The sequence below is a fragment of the Chiloscyllium plagiosum genome, chromosome 4 (assembly GCF_004010195.1).
Source record: "Chiloscyllium plagiosum isolate BGI_BamShark_2017 chromosome 4, ASM401019v2, whole genome shotgun sequence".
Taxonomy (NCBI): domain Eukaryota; kingdom Metazoa; phylum Chordata; class Chondrichthyes; order Orectolobiformes; family Hemiscylliidae; genus Chiloscyllium; species Chiloscyllium plagiosum.
In genome coordinates this window covers 95,514,806-95,531,985 of record NC_057713.1, presented here as the reverse complement: position 1 = coordinate 95,531,985, position 17,180 = coordinate 95,514,806, and the positions used below count along the sequence as shown (strand labels likewise).

Genomic DNA, 17,180 nt, shown 5'->3' with positions numbered 1-17,180 from the left:
TACATTTACTGGATCTCCCTCGTCCATCTTCAGAGTTACATCCTCAAAAAATTCCAGAAGATTAGTTAAGTATGATTTCCCCTTCATAAATCCATGCTGACTCTGTCCTATCCTGTTACTACTATCCAGATGTGTCGTAATTTCATCCTTTATAATAGACTCCAGCATCTTTCCCACCACTGAGGTCAGACTAACTGGTCTATAATTTCCTGCTTTCTCTCTCCCACCTTTCTTAAAAAGCGGTACAACATTAGTCACCCTCCAATCCGCAGGAACTGATCCCGAATCTATTGAACTCTGGAAAATAATCACCAACACATCCACAATTTCTCGAGCCACCTCCTTCAGTACCCTGGGATGTAGACCATTTTCAGGGTCTCAGTTGAGGCAGTTCTTAGCATAAGGTAATGTCTGCTCATGTGTTTTGCATTTGAAAACCATTAAATACCAGGAACATATTCAACTATGAGTTAAAAACAAATGCATACTTAAAATGTGGATAGAAAATTACATTTCGTATTTATATCATGCCTGACATAATCTGAAAACTTCCCAGCCAATCACATAGTTTTGAAGTGCTCCTATAATGTAGGAGCTATTGCAGCTCACATTCAGATCTGCTGAAGTTAACGGTACTTTCTTCATATGTATGAATCATTTTTTAAACTGTAAATTCAGATTTAATCCATATGCAATCAGTAATGATAAAGCTGTCATAACTTAAGCTGCTGAAAAATATTTTTTCTTTTCAATATCATCAGGCTTATTATGTATGACAGGACTGTATTCTGAATGTGGAAGTAAATACTACGTTTACTAAATGATATTACATTAGCTTTCTCATTGTATTCTTTAAGGTGCTTTAAGAAATAGGGTTGTGGAAATCTGAAATCATTTTAGTCATAGAGCCATAGAGATGTACAGTCAATATCATCAGGCTTATTATGTATGACAGGACTGTATTCTGAATGTGGAAGTAAATACTACGTTTACTAAATGATATTACATTAGCTTTCTCATTGTATTCTTTAAGTGCTATAAGAAATAGGGTTGTGGAAATCTGAAATCATTTTAGTCAAAGAGCCATAGAGATGTACAGTATGGAAACAGACCCTTCAGTCCAACCATCCATGCCGACCAGATGTCCCAACCCAATCTAGTCCCACCTGCCAGCACCCGGCCCATATGCCTCCAAACCCTTTCTATTCATATACCCATCCCAATTGTACTGAATTTATTACATGGGGATTGGAGTACAGGAAGAATGTTTTCATATTTCAGTTGTGCAGGACGTTGTCGAATGCTCATTTTGAACATTGTGCAGTATTGTGAGCAGTTTTGGTCTCTTTACTGAATAAAGAACAAACCTGACACTGAGAGTGCGCAGCTAAGGATGACACAACTCGAACATGATAGGCTTTTTGTGTGAGTAGAGTTTGGGTCGATTGGGCCTGCATTCCATGATTTTGAGGAAAATGAGTGCAGGGCTCAGTGAAATATATTCATCAGTCTTTCTTGCAAGGTGTCAAGATATTAATAATACCTTGTAACAAAACTGTGCATTATACTGCACTGCTCATTCACATCGAAAACAGAGATCAGAGCTGTCAATCACGGGATGCAGTGGTTCACTGTTAAGATCTTACATGCTGTGGGACATTTAAGTGTGCTTGACTGTGCATGTGTTTAATCCACAGATAACCACGAACTCTGGAAATGCAGGAGGAAGAGTTGAAAAGGGAAAAATAACGTGTCGCCTAGGACAGTTCCAGTCAAAGCAGTGTTCATTCATGATTCTGTATAGTGGCAATGCAAAAGTATACATTCCACAGTTAATGTTTATGTGAAATTTTCCGTCTGTGTTGTGGTATGGACAATATCGAGAAAGTTGGGAGAATACAGTGAAATTGTGTACATCAGAATCTTGACTGAGAGAAAGCTTTGAGATTTTCCCCTTAAGCTTTAAATGGAGACTTCAGCTTCTCACTATACAGCCTCAATTCTATGCTTTTGTGTTTTATTATTAGCCATCCTCAACTGGATTCTAAAACACAAACAGAAAACACTGGAGAAATTCAGTTCTGCTGGACCGTCTGTGGAGAGAAAAACAAAGTTAATGTTTCAAGCTAATGTTTCAAGTTCGGTATGAATCATCATCTGATGCAACTCCACAGATGATGCCAGACCTACTGAGTCCTTTCTGTTTGCATTTCATATCTCCAGCATCCTTAATACTTCGCTTTTAATTTCGCCATCTTCCTACACCAATTCCAGTTCCCCTCTCCTTCCCCGAGAAACTAGCTCGTGCACCTTTCTGACATGAAATTCAAGGGGGATACTCACTGAATGCTTGTCCTGGCCATCATCCGACTGCTCCCTCTGTTCAACATCCCTGCATGTGCTTTAGACACCATCCTCCTCAACTCTTCATTCACACAAGCTGACATTAGTGAACCACCAACCACCCCACAATCATCACATTTGCTGTCAGACCAACTCTTGCCCTACTTCAACCTGTCAACCCTTGACGTTTGGAGCTCAGAGACATCCATAATTTGCAAGTGTTTGCCAGGTCACTCTGCACACAGACAGACAGACACACGCACACACACAGACACACACACATATCTGCATGTAACGCATCTTATGCGTCTGAGCTTACATTTTTAGCGCTCTCTCACTTTGCACTTCTTTGGAGGCTGCCAGCTTCTGTGGGCTTGCATTGTCTTTTCAGTGCAGAGGGGGAGGCAGACAGCTTATCACTAAACAGTTCAGGGATTGGACAAGTAGCTGTACATCACTGAACTACATCAACATCAGCCCTGTGACATGTGCCAGAGATTTATTTAGTAAACACACGATATGGGGCTTCAACAAAATGGCGATTGCTTGAATGTCAAAGGTGCATAGTCCTTTGTGGCCAAGGGGAGACTCTGGTCAGTCAGGGAATACAGTCACCCTCACTCAGTCCTTCAAGTCAAGCACACCCAATTTGGGGATTACAGGGAGGTCAGTAAGAGAGTTATGGAGTCATTAATTCCTGGGCTGGGCCATTCGTAGTTAGGGACTGCACTGATGGGCCAGTCCTGGGAGTTTGGGTAGTAATAGATATGAGGATTTTCAGGAGACAGTATGTAGAGTTATAGGGACAGTAGGCAATTCAGGTCCAGGCATTGGATAGTATCACTGAAGGGATGATTCTAGTGAAAGGGGCTCTTCAAGATATAAGGGTGGGGCTTCGTAGAGCACAGGAGGGAAGTGGGAGGCCTGGGAGGGGTAATAGCCACAGTCACCATCACTCTGGCCTCTACACAGGGGAGAGTGTTTGGCAAGAATGACATTAGAATTCACAAAGTCAGGGGCTCAGGTTTAAAGGGTCATTAACAGTCATATGAAGGTGGTCAACTGAAACAGAGAGACTGAAAGGTGATCAACATAAAAAGGATCAAGAAAAATGTGGTCAACCATTCTGTTTCTCAGGTGGAGCCTGGATCTCACTCACAAGATTTAAAGTTGGAACCATACCATGTTGGATTGAATGTTGACAGTACATTAACTGCACAAAATGGCTGACACTGCATGAAATGTGGTCAACATAAATTACTTTTTTTCTCCTTGGTGGTGAAATGAAACTTTTGATTTTTGAGTCCTCAGAAGGGGGCAATTGCTATAGTCAAGACCACAGTGATTCAATAATGAGACATATCTAAATTCAATTTGCACTTCATCAGCAGATTATTCAGTATCCAAAAATGTAGATTAAGAATGATGGACTCAAGTGATCACAACCCTCCCATGTCATGGGAGCAAATGAAATCAGAGAAATGTAATTAAAAGCCTCATATGAGAAACACAATCTATAGCTATGATGGAAGACAAAGTTTTGGAGCTGCCAGATTTGTCCACTGAACTACTAGGATGAAAGGATACAGGTTGTGGTGGACAACAGTGCTTTTTCTTTTAGAAGGTGCACTGCCATCCAGTTGTCTTACTGGCACAATTCTACTTCCCTAATGTAGCTTGAAAACACAAAATATGTTTGGCTACTGTGGTGCTGCTTATAGAAACATAACAATTGTGCCCTTGGAAATGCTCCAATCCACAATCTGTAGGCTTCATAGTGATGGATATGAGGAACCAGGGGTTCCTTCAGTAAAACTGTGTGATCTTTCTGACCTCCTCCACAGATTGTCAGTGCACACATTTGCCCCACACTTCACCTTGTGACCTTGATTCAAATGGAAGCACAAACTAAAGAAAATAGCATTTCCAACTTGGTCAGCAAGCTCAGGGTCAGCAAGCTCAGGGTCAGCAAGTTCAGCAGGAAGAGCAACCTCCAATGGTCATCAAGGTCCCAGCCTGTTTGCCTAGAAAACATGAGCAATCCTCTCTGGGGGTGTTTGTATCTAGAGGGCCCATGCCTGCTGAGAGTATCCTGCCCAGATGCAGGCTTATCTTTCTCAGCTTGGATTCTAGCATCATTGGCAGGGGGGGAGGTGGGGGGAGACCTCCACTCTATGGGTACCTGTTGACATGACCTTGTCTCTGTAAGAGACTGGAGTCAGGTTGAGGTCCCTGAGACTGGAGTCAGGTTGACGTCCCTTGCACCGTGCCCCCTTCCATTGACACTGAGCACCAATGGATAGAGTGACGGAGTGCATCTTGTTTGGATACCAGGGTGTTGATCTGAGTTTTCATGGTGATCATCACCTCTCCATGAGACATCCAAATGCATTGCACTGATAACACTGATGGATTCCTCCATCCTTTGATCCAACTCATTGTGAGCCTCTGACAAACTTTCTTGCTGTTCTTGTGCCTATCGGTACATTTTGATGGTCACTAAGGGTGGAGATCATGGGATCCTCTATTGCTTGGTGCTGAATAGTACCCTTCTCCCTGACAGTCATCAGTGTCAGATACCAGCAGTATTTATCCTTCAATCAACTGTGGAAACGTGCCAGAGAGCTGATCACTGCTGTGCTCCCATGTATACTCTAGAAAAGAGTACCCACTGAGGTAAAATTCTCTGAGCTGACGGATGGTGCAGGAGAAAGCCTTGTCAGTGCATCCACTGAGAATTCTGTAGCTTCCTCCTCAGAGGTGGAGGTGGTATCCAGCATAGACCTCTTCCTGCTGGAGGTTCACTGAATGTGCAATAGGGTATTAGTTCTGCAAGATGGATAAACGTTTGTGCAGGTTAAGAATGGGTTAGCAGCACAACACAATGAAGCTTTCTGGGTTGGTTGCATATAGAGTTCTCCCTGTCCCCATGAGTGGTCAGCTTCTTCTACAGCCTAAACATGTACTTTCTCCTCAGAAGAAGTGAGAATTCTTACATCTGCCATGTGCCCACCTGTCTGGGCCCTCTTGGGCTTGGTTGTGGATCAAGTTTTTGTGCATTGAGATAAGGGTGGGGTGGGGAGATCGAATGTGATGGAAATGGATGGAGAGCAGTTGGTGTTGCTGCAGGAGGTGGTGAAGTAAGTGAATGAGAAAACACAGAGAGGACAGGAAGGATAAGTTTTGCAGAGAGTGAGATGGGTGAGAGCTGTTGAGTGCACATAGACGTGGTAATAGTGGGAGTTGTGGTCCGTGAGCCTTGGTGCAGTCACAAAGTTTGAGTGAGTGGTGGCGCTGGGAACATGAGGAGCAGAGATCCCTGACTGTTTGCACTGGACCTACATGTATTTCAATCAAAGGGCCATATCTCAAAGTCTTGGGCTAATAGGCATCAGTCAAGTCATGGGGAGGGGGTGCTTATGTCAGTCCTGGAATCCTGCTATAGTCAGTCAAAGTCACACACTTGAGCAGACGTGGTCTGGGAGTCTGTTTCAGTACAGTCCAGGAAGTGAGCCAGAGTTAGAAATGCAGGTCCAGTGCAAATGTCAGGGAATTTGCTGTAGTTCATCCAGTGAGCAAAACAGAGATCAGTCAGGGATCTGGTCAGTCATCAGTCGGAGCTGCCCTTTTTCAGGGTATTGGGCCAAAGTCAATCCTGGGGATTACAAAATGTAAGTCAAGGAGGGTATCGGGGTCATTGCTGTGCTAGGGAAGTGGACTCACTGTCGCATCTGATCCTCCTTAATTTCTCTGCACCCTCACTGCATTGTAGCAAGAATAACAATAACTGCTGCTTGTGGCTGGATCTATCAGTCAGGCTTCCAGTAACCTGTCTGGGAAATACCAGAATCGGAATTGATCCTTCAGTAATCTGGGCACTCAGTATAAGAATTGATCTCAGTTGATAGTATTACATATTCCTCAATCCAGTGAGATGTGGTGCACTCCGAGAAGGAGGACCATGGAATGCCTTTATCTGCCACTTTGACGTTGGACCTTATTCTGATGAATGAAGCAGCGGTCATGTCTCAAAGAGTCAGTAGAAGATTGTTAGTGTTGCTTGAATGTCATGATTTGTCCCAGCCATTCATCACCCATCAAAGGAATCATTGCATGCAAAAAGCATGATGCCTTCCAAAGATTGAGCAGCAGGATCATCACCTCCTGAATTGATACCCGGTACCAGTAGATGAGAGCTGGGTGCAATGATCATTCATTGACTGTAAATTTATTGGTGCTCAAAAGGCACACAATGTGTTTCTGTTTGTTTTTTATTTGTTTTTACTGTTGCTAAATAAAGTGCATGCTTTGAAGTATTTGAAAACTTTCCTGAATGTGATGGTGCCACATTGTTCAATGATAAGATACTGGGGTATGGTGGGCACAGGGGAGAGTGGCAATGAGTTGGACAGGGTTGTTCACTGTGGCCAAAGATACATAAGCTGTGTGACTTGCAGGGATGAAGTGCAAGGAAATGTAGGTGAGGCCCATTTTGAGACCCCTTCTACCCAAATAACTGATACAAAAAGACACCAGCAAATTTCAACTCCCTATCTGCTCACTTAGGTCTCTCTCTCTCACCCTCACTTTGCCTTTCCCTCCTGTTTTTCCTCTTTTCTCTGTTCGTTTGCTGTTTCCTCAATTTCTAATTTCTGCAGTTCCCAAATTTAATCTCTCTACCGCTATTCTATTCATTTCACCATCCTCAGTTTCCAGTTGTTCCCAACCAATTAAGGATGACTCACAAACTTTACAAGTGAGATAGTCAGTGGAAACATGTAAAGGTTTGGGATGGCTGGCAGCACATCCAGGAGGGGTGGGCACTGCCAATGTAGGTGGGTATCATGAAGGCAAGATGGAGGCAAACACCAAAGATTTGTAAATGATATAAAATGTAACGAAAAAGTAAAAAATATAAAATGTTTTGCAGCCCCAGGCCACCAGTGCAGAGGGGCAGCTCAGCATGCCCATGCTGGGTGTCTTTCACTGAATGCACCTTTTGTTCAATGTGCACCCTGCTGGCTTACTGCTGGATATCAGCTGTGTTCTCCAGTGCACTATGGAATCCATTGACCACCTGGAAAATCCAGGCAGAGTCAGAAGATTGCATATAACTGGCACTTTAATCAGCTGTTTAATTTTCTTTTCTGTATTTAAAACAAGCTATAACACACAGCAATGAATTCAAGTCACTTGGCTAATTCATTTGCAAGGTGAAATAAGTTTCTGGTCATGATGCAGATTTGTCATGATTCATATACTAAGCCATGTTACCGTGTTCTATCTGACTATTACGTGATTGCCTAGATAATTGAGTAGTGAATTTTAAAATGAGACAGATTTGCATTGGTTTGTTTACAAATAAATTCACAGAATCACAGAAGTGCTACATTGCCCATTATGCCTGCACCAGATCCTTAAATGATCAATTTTAATTTGCTCACAATTCAATAGATTTAATATGGAAGGCCATTTGACCCATCTAGTCAATGCTGGTGTTTATGCACCAGACAAGCCTCCTCCCATCCCTATTTCAGCTCAACACAGAAACATAGAAAACAGGAACGGGAATAGGCCATTCAGCCCTTCAAACCTGTTTCACTGTTCAATATGATTGTGGCTGATCATCCAATTCAGTGCCCTGTTCCTGCTTCTCTTCATACCCTTTGATCCCTTTAGCCCAAAGAACTGTCTCCTGTTCAGAAAGTTCAATGTTTTGGCCTCAACCCTTCCTGTAGGGGAGAATTCTACTGTCTCACCACTTTCTAGGTGAAGAAATTTCCCTTAACTCAACTCTAAATGCTTATCCTGTATCCTTAGGCTACAAGCTCTGGTTCTGGACTCCTTCATTGGGAACATCCATCTTGCATTTACCCTGTCTAGTCTTGTTAGAGTTTTATAGGTTTCTGCTAAATCTGAGTGAAATTAGTTCGAATCGATCCGGTCTCTCTTCACGTGTCAGTTCTGCCATCCCAGGATCAGTCTGGTAAACCTTTAGTGGATTCCCTCCATAGCCAGAACATCCTTCCTCAGATAAGGAGAACAAAATTGCACACAATATTCCAGTTGTAGTCAATTGCACTATGCCGGACAACATACCATTTGTCTTCTTCACCGCTCAATGCACCTGCATGTATTTTGCTATCAAAGTGGATAACCTCATATTTATCCACATTGTTCTGAATTTCCATGCATTTGTCCATTTACTCAACTTGTCCAAGTACTGAAACATCTCTGTATCTGCCACACAACTCACCCTCCCACTCTTTTTGTCATCTGAAAACTTGGAGATTACCTGTAGATATTTTGTTCCTTCTTGGTGATATTACATTTAGTTCTCTCATTTAAATCATTAATATATGTTGTGAATAGCTACAGTCCAAGTACTGATCCCTTTTATTCCTGATGAAGGGCTTTTGCCTGAAATGTGGATTTCAAAGCTCCTCGGATGCTGCCTGAACTGCTGTGCTCTTCCAGCACCACTAATCCAGAATCTGGTTTCCAGCATCTGCAGTCATTGTTTTTACCCACTAGTCACTGCCTGCCACTCAGAAAAAGACCCATTTATTCTTACGCTTTGTTTCCTGCTTACCAGTCGGTACTCTATCTTGGTTAGCTATCCCCAACTTATGCATCTGAGCTTCTATTTATTTTTCCCCAACAGACTGTAACTAGTTTCCCCTTAAATGCATATTTTCTTCCTCTATTGAATAACGTACTGCACACATCATGAGCTCTTGTCAGAATATGTTGCCATTGAATTCTGTAGCACTCTCAATTTTGTAATGCAACTCTCTTCCTCCCTCCACACCCCCCTCCCATCCCCACCTCAACAGACTGCACAATTCACACCACTGCTCCAGTAAATCACATCCCACTAGATCCAGTTCTACCCTTTGACTGTTAATCTATCCTTTGTCTTGCAGACAGATGACTGGACATAAATATGCAAAGCAATGACCATGGCTGGACACCCAACTCTCTCTGACACATCCGTTCCCTGCCATCACCTCAAACTAACCAGGATAGGACAGGGTTCTTGGGGTTCAGTGGTACCTTCCCTCCTTTGAACTAGGAAGTCTGCAGGTGTGTAATATCATCTCCGAGTTGGTTGATTAGAAAATAATTTATAGGACCAAAAAATGCCACCATGTCAACTTTTTACCTGGCCAGTTATCCTGACTTTTCTGAACTTCATTTGGAGACACACTGGAGACTGCAACTCTATGATTAACCTTGACTTAATGCCCTTGTAAGGGCAAACAACCAAGTATTTACTCTGTAGACCTGGACAAAGCCAAATTCACCAGGTACAAATCTCTTATATGCAATCAGGTTTCTGCAGGCACGGAGTTCTCAATGGTAGAAATTAATTTGAATATAATTTAGTGGAGTTGTGCTTTTAACATGATGCAAATACATTTCCTGACACCAGCAGCCAGGAAGGCCCACGCGCCTTCTAAAATCAGCCAACTTCATTGCTAAACTTTATTTCTCAGTCAGAATTTAGCTTTTTGGATTCTTGGCCAAATAATTTTCTCCACCCGCCATTCTTTTCACTTCCTCCGGAGGATTCCACCCTGCGTCTCCTCTCAATTTGTTTTGTGTGTTGATGTTTGATGGTTAAGAAAGCAACAATAAAGTTGGTGGCCTTGCAACCCCCACACATACAGCACACTTAAGAGACAAGTTAATGATCTCATTTTTCATCATAGCAGATTCAAATCTGTTCTCTGTTCACCTTAAGCAGGTCATTTAAACAACACATTATTCATGAACTACCAGAGTCCAGTCAGTTTAAATGCCTTTGGAGTAATTTAATCAGACTTAAACACATCCTGTTGTGTTGCAGGTCTAAAGAGCTTTTTGCGAAGATGTCTGTTCCACACAAACATGTAAGTTTGTGTTGTGTGACATTTTTTATGTGCATTCCTCTTGAGTGTGTCAGACGTGGTTCATTGGGTAGCACTCCCTGCTCAGATTCACAAAGGCAAGCAATACACTATCATTATTAGTATTGGTTAGGAAGATTTGTACAAATGGCCAAACTCATATTGTACCACTTATTAGATAGTGTTAGATTTTCAGGAGTGTTTCTGGGTGTCTCATGGTTTCATTTCCACCATTCTGTTAGTTACACAAGGGGTCCCCGATTTATGAACATCCAATTTATATTTAGAAACACAATCCCATACAGGGGTGTAATTTCAAATACAGGTATCTGACATATGAACATTCTCTGTGTTATGAACAGCTGCTTTATATTGTCATGCATTGTGTTCCGATTTGTGTACAAATTGACCTGCGAACAGACTCAGGAAGTGAACCCATTCACAACCCGGGATTGCCTGTAATTAAAAATCATTGCAAACACTTAGAACAGGAAATTGCTGGGAATGCATAGCAGGTCAACAACATCTGAGCTGGAAAGATAGGTTAAGGTTTTGCGTGTGATCTTGCATTTGAGCAGATAATTTTGTTGTTTCCTTTTAAACTTCTGACTGCTAGGAACAAAGTGGGTGGAAAGGTGAATGAAATTTCTTCAAGATTTCCACTCCAGCTATAACATCAGTAGGAAATAACGGAAATCCTGGAGAATGAGGAAAACATACATCTTCTAATCATTTGCATCATTTCACTGTTGATCTTTTGCTGAAGAAACTCTGAAGAAGCACATCGACCTGGACCCAATATACCGGCCACTGCAGCGGACAGCTGCAACTGAGAACTGGAAGAGGCAGGTACAAATCACTATAAATGCCGGAGGAAACATCACAGAAGCACTTCACAGGAGGCTCCCAAGCACTGAGGATGTCACCTAGACAGGGGACGAAACGTCTGCCACACAAATTCCCAGCTCGGCGAACAGAACCACAATGAGCACCTGAGCTACAAATCTTCTCCCAAACTTTGAACCCTCTTGAACGTTTCAGCAGAAATGGGAATAGATGGGTTGAAGGATACTTGAACAGTCAGCCATCACTTTCATCTCAGTGCAAGATGTGAGATGATCTCAGCTATTGGGATTCCCTCCTGTTGAGCTGTTAGTCATTGGCCGTGATGCCAAAATCTGGTTTGCACTGTTGGTGTGAACTTCATAGTTAGTTGGATCTGTTTGTCTTCTCTTTTGCTGTCTGCAAATAAAAGATCATGTTTTGATTTGTCGAATTGTTTGCCTTTAAGTGGTTGTTCCCCTCCTGGACAATGACAAATTGCAGCTCTCTACTCCTGGACAAGAACAAATTGTGGCTCTTCAGTGAGCATTAGGGATAGATTAGCACTGACTGTGAGAGGGTGTTTGGATGAGATGTAGCTATGGACAGGTAAGCTGTGGGGCCTAGTGATTAAACAATGACTAGGATAAGAGAGTGGGGGGTATGTGTGAGGGAGTATCAGCCATACCAGCTATGTCCCATGAATGGCGTGAGTTTGTAGCAGCTGTGCCATGACATTTCCAGTGAAGGGCCACACCAGATTGCCAATGCAAATCTGGGTGCACAATGGTCTGTCAAATATGGCGTGGGTGTAAGTGATGGCAGTCTTTTGGGGATAGTCAATGAAAGGCAAGTGGTTCTGGGAATGAGATGCCCTAAGATAGGCTAGAACCATAGATGAGAGATGCCACGGTGTGGTAGGGAGTTAATAAGGCGATTTTACTGAGATACGGTGAGAAAACCCATTTGGCCTCATGGTGTAAACTCATCCAAACAAAATTTAATGCAACTTGGATTTAGCCAAAGAAACACCATTCTGCCACATGTTTCAAATTCATATCTCATAAAGAAAACAACTTAGTCCTCCAAGTTGGTATAATCTCTATTCCTGGACACTCTCTCTAAAGATTGAAAATGAGGCAATGGGAAAGTCATTTTATAGAATTCTTGTTCAAGAAGCAATAAATTGCATTTTGGTCAAATGGGTGGATCAGAACATACATGATGGGCTGGAGGGTATATTTCTGTGTCACAAATTTCCAATTATTTCCATTAACGCTTTTTAGCATAGAAAATTGTGATGTCGTTTCATAAATAAACTGCTAAAGATTCAATATTTGCAGCAATTTCTCAACAGGGGTAGATGAGAATTTAACCTATATGGGTATTTGCTGTTCCAGTCAATAAGACTTGGTGTAAATTTGACCAGAAATTAGCTCATGTTCATTTTGGCAAGTTTCATGGAGTGCTTCTGCAAGGCCTAACAGGCTTTCTCATACTGTGCTCCCAAACTCACCTCATTTCTTGTGCACCACTACGGTGCCCCATTCATCATTTTCTTCCACACTGTAGCTGGAAGTTCTCACCTCAGCTGGGGTAGCCTGCAGACCCGGTGCTGGAGTCAGTTTTAAAGTCCAGCCAGACATCCTGTCAAATACCGACAGTCTGGAGTTGTCCTTCTCTGTGGATGTAACTGAAGGGCAACCACAAACAAATACTTCTCAGGACACATGGTCATCAATTCATTGCACATGTAAGTGTACGCCTGTTGCTATTGAAGAGCCAAGAGACACAGCTTACCCATCTTTAATTTTATCCCACTTTGCAATCCTGTGTATGGTACCCCAGCGCCTAGTGTAGCCCAGCAATTTCTCATTGTTCAATGGGAGACCATTACATTCAGGAAAGTCTTCAAATACTTCAAATTATTCCTATTTTTGCAGTAAAAGCGAAAATGAACAAATAAACAGAAGTTGCATTTGCCCCTGGGAATAGATAGCAGCTGCTTGTTTTTCAAGCCCCAACAGATTTACAAGCAATGAATGATCACTTAAGCAGGCTCACATCTACCTCAACCAGGAGTCAATGAAGTCCTGTCTGGATTGTATCATTCAACACTGCAACCCTCCATCATGCTGAAGGCGATATTCTTCCTGTTCAATGATCTCCTCTTCCTCCTCCAAGGACTGCTCCCACTCTCCCAGCTCCTCAACCTCCATCATATCCCTCATTGCTTGCTGCAGATGTGCGGATCATAGCATATTACAATTATGCAGCATGGTCTGTCTACAGGCCCAGCCCCTCCCCCGACTGATCCAAGTGTCATAACCTCCCTTTCCGCAGATCTATCATCTGCTCCACCATTTCCCTGGTGTAGAATGGATTGCATTGAATCTACTATTAGCCTCAGTCTAATAGATATTTAAGCTCTGGTAACCCTCGTCTCCCAGCTGATATCCTCGTAAGGCATTCAACACTTGAAACAAATCAGGAACATGAGAGTTCTCAAGGAGAGAGCATCATGACACCTTCCATGCCACCTGGCAGAGACTTGTCAGAGGTGGTATCAATGGTCGCACATGACTTGTACTTTGATGGAAAGGAACCCTTTCTATTGATGATGTCATCTGTTATGATAAGGCCCTCTCAATAGGTACAGTATATACTGCCCTGCACCTGAGGACAGACACCTAGTTGCTAAAGCCTGTTTCCTGCTGACCTCATAATGGGGAAATGAGATGAAGAAGTGCAATCTGGCATAAATTGCACTGATAAGGGCATGCTGCACTAGTACAGGGTGTTGGTGACACCACAGCTGGGCAATTGTGTGCAGTTTTGGTGTCTTTATCTGAGGAATGATTTTTGGCGAAAGAGGGAGTGCAACTAACTGATTTCTGGGATCTCAGAATTGATATATGAAGAGAGACTCAATCAGATAGGACTATATTGACTAGAATTTAGGAGAATGAGGGACGATCTTGCAGACCCCTGTACAATTCTAACAGGACTAGACAGGGGGAGTGCAGGAAGGATGTTCCCAATGACTGGGAAGTCCAGAACCAGGGGCCACAGTCAATGTTGCCTGCAGACTGTGTGCACACACACAGCCACTCTGATATTTTATGCATAGCTATTGGCAACTGCAAGCTGGTCACTGCATTGACTTCTGATTCCAGAAGTTGCTGCCTCACACAAGCTTCGGAGGTCTGTGCAGCTGGTAAGAAAACTAGGGGATTCACTGGTCACTGTCTAATGGATGGGTCATCTAGACTTGAGATGACGTGAAAGTTCTTCACCCATAGATTGCTGAGCTTATGGAATTCTTTGCCACAGAAAATGGTTGTCACCACAATATTAAACGTCTTCAAAAAGGAGTTAGATATCGTTCTTAGTGCTAGACAGTAGGAATAGGGTACTGAGTTCGATGATCGGCCATGTTCGTATCGAATGGCAGAGAAGGCTCGAAGGGTTGAATAGCCTTCTCCTGCTCCTATTTTTAATGTTTCTATGCACCACCCTCAAATAATTATTCATCAGCCAAGCAGTAAAGAGGGCCACGGAGTGCCTTTGCGTGGAACTTTGACATTTGAATTTATTTCAATGAATGTGGCATAGGTCATGCTGTGGTAGTAGATTCTAAGTGCTGTATGAATGCTGAGACCTTGTCTTCCCATCCCCATATCACTCAAGAAAGGTCACATTGCATGTAAAAGCACAATGGCAAATACTTCCGGTTCAAGATAAGAGGGAATCAGTTCTATGTCCCTGTGCAGATCATCTTGCATTATCTTTGTGTTTTGTGGCCCACAGGTACCACTTTTATGGCCATGTGTGATTTTCTGCTTTACAGAGGTGACTATCTTCAATCTGCAATGAACAGTGACGTGGTGAAAATGCTTGTGGACAGCTTCAACTCCACACAGTTGGATGCTGCATTTATTTTGCATGCAAGATGCTACGATTACAGATGACTTCATCCTAATACTGTGAAAGTGCCTGATGAATGCATTTTCCCCTTGAAAGGTGTCAGGTCACTTATAAGTAGAACCCATGTGCTCAGACAGGTTAAAAATGACACTGACTATGGTCGCGGTCATTTTCCATTTCCAGTGTGTATTTACAATTCATTTGACTATGGAAGGCAATGCAGGTCACATGTGGAAGAACGAGTCACAGACTCAGCTTGGAAATAATCGCCACTCTGCTCCCCAAAGCTCCTTTCGTCCTGCCATTTCTGTTGAGCCTGTCAGTACTAAGCTTCCACACATTCTTGTACACCTTTTTATTAATTTTCTTCTTCATTTTCAACATTACCCCCACAGCCCTGGCTCTATAATTTAGTCACACTAACAGTGATCTGCATTGACCCACCATCAAAGCCATGCTGGTGGTAACCACTGATAACCGTACCTCCATCCACAGTATCTCATGCACTCAAATGCACTACTGTCCCGATTCCTTATACGTTGAGTTTTCCTCCTTCACAATTATAGTCCCCCTGCATCCCTGCATGCTGCCTTCAATCTACAGAATCGAGTTCTCCCACTTTCCTATCACAGTGTTGGCCCCTGATAACCCCCTTGACTTTCATTGAGACTGTGGCCTAACCTCCTGACCAATAATACTACTCTAAAATGACTTCTTTGTAAACTACATTAAATGTTCTATTTAAATACAAATTCTTAAAGTTTGAATAGCTGATATGTAAGTACAGAGGAAGATTCTAGACTTTTAGCTTCTTCACTTTTGTGATCTAGATGGTCTTATGCGAAGATTCCCCACAGTGAATTATACAGGTAAAAGATGAGCCCGTGATTGAATTAAGTTGCACATGGTGCCTGGAAGGTCCAGGTCGAGATGGGGTGAATCTTTTTTTTATCATTTTGTACTTTCTTGTCATCAATGTGAGATTGGCACATGAAAAGATAACTGGAGAAATTATCCTTAACTAAAAAACTTGTATTTGTACAGTGCCTTTTCACAATATTGCTAAATGTTTTACAGACTACTGAAGTTCACCCTTCTCATGTAAGAACCATAAGTCAGATTGCACACACATCACGTTCACACAAATAGCAATCTGATAATGATCAGATATTTCCAAGGACACCAGGGATAACTTCCCTGCTACTCTTTGGAAGAGTGTCAAGAGCCCTTTTATGTCTACTTGAGAGGACAGATTGGGCTTAATGTCTCATTTAAAAGATAGTGCATCCAACAGTGCTGCAATCCCATAGTACCATCCTTGATTTTGTGCACATGTTTCTGGAGTGGGTCTCAAACCCACAACCTCCTGACTCAGAAACTGACTTTCCTCATCTGTTCCCCACTCAAGATAAAATAAGAATGAATTAAAAATCACCCACTCGGATTGAACAATCTTCCAAAACCAACAGCAACAACTAAGAGCTGCATCTGATATTAATCAGCTTTCTATATTTTTCCAGCGTGGAACCATTCTTGAATTTTTTTTAACATCTTTAATTGCTTTTGACATTTGTTTAATGGAGGACAGTCTCAGGTATAAATAATAGTGGGTAAAAAGGAATCACCTCTTGGTTCTGCTCTATTTGGGTGTAAATAAAGCATGTTATGAATAAATATCCTTCCTTTAATTACTGCCATCTGTTTGATGTACACCCATTATGCAGGCCGGGAGTTGAGTTCAGTTAGGAGGTGATATTCATGCAGAACCTTTGAAGACAGCTCTCTCTTTCTCATTCACAGCTGCCTGGAGTGAAAACTCAGCCATTCCCTCATTTTTTTTTAAACATTAGATTTTCATCTTTTGTCTTTCAGAATTTTCAGCAATATTGTCGAATGAAAATTCTTGACAGATCTAAGAAGCCACAAATACTGATTGGGGATGGTACCACTTAATTCACAAATGAAGAGTACAAAGCATGTCATATTTTTTGGAGAAGAAGCAACATGCTTTTCAGTTCACAATTCTCTTCCAGTAAGAACCACTTTACATTTGCTTTCATCCAGTTTGCAGGCTAGCCTTGGTGGAATAAGGGAAGGTAGTGTTGTAGACAAGAGGGACCTAGAGGTTCAGGTATATAACTCTTTGATATTTGCCTCACCTATAGACAGGGTGATTAAAAAGGTGATTAGCACACT

General features: G+C 42.3%; 1 protein-coding gene across 1 annotated transcript in view; it reads left to right on the top strand.

The window, feature by feature from the left end:
- The window catches only part of tshz1 (teashirt zinc finger homeobox 1), a 309,670-nt gene extending 292,795 nt beyond the window's left edge, over window positions 1-16,875 (top strand). The window contains exon 3 of the mRNA XM_043688640.1: window positions 16,857-16,875. The gene's annotated coding sequence lies outside the window, so the exon portion shown is untranslated. The remainder of the gene's footprint in view (window positions 1-16,856) is intronic.
- Window positions 16,876-17,180: the final 305 nt, after the last annotated feature.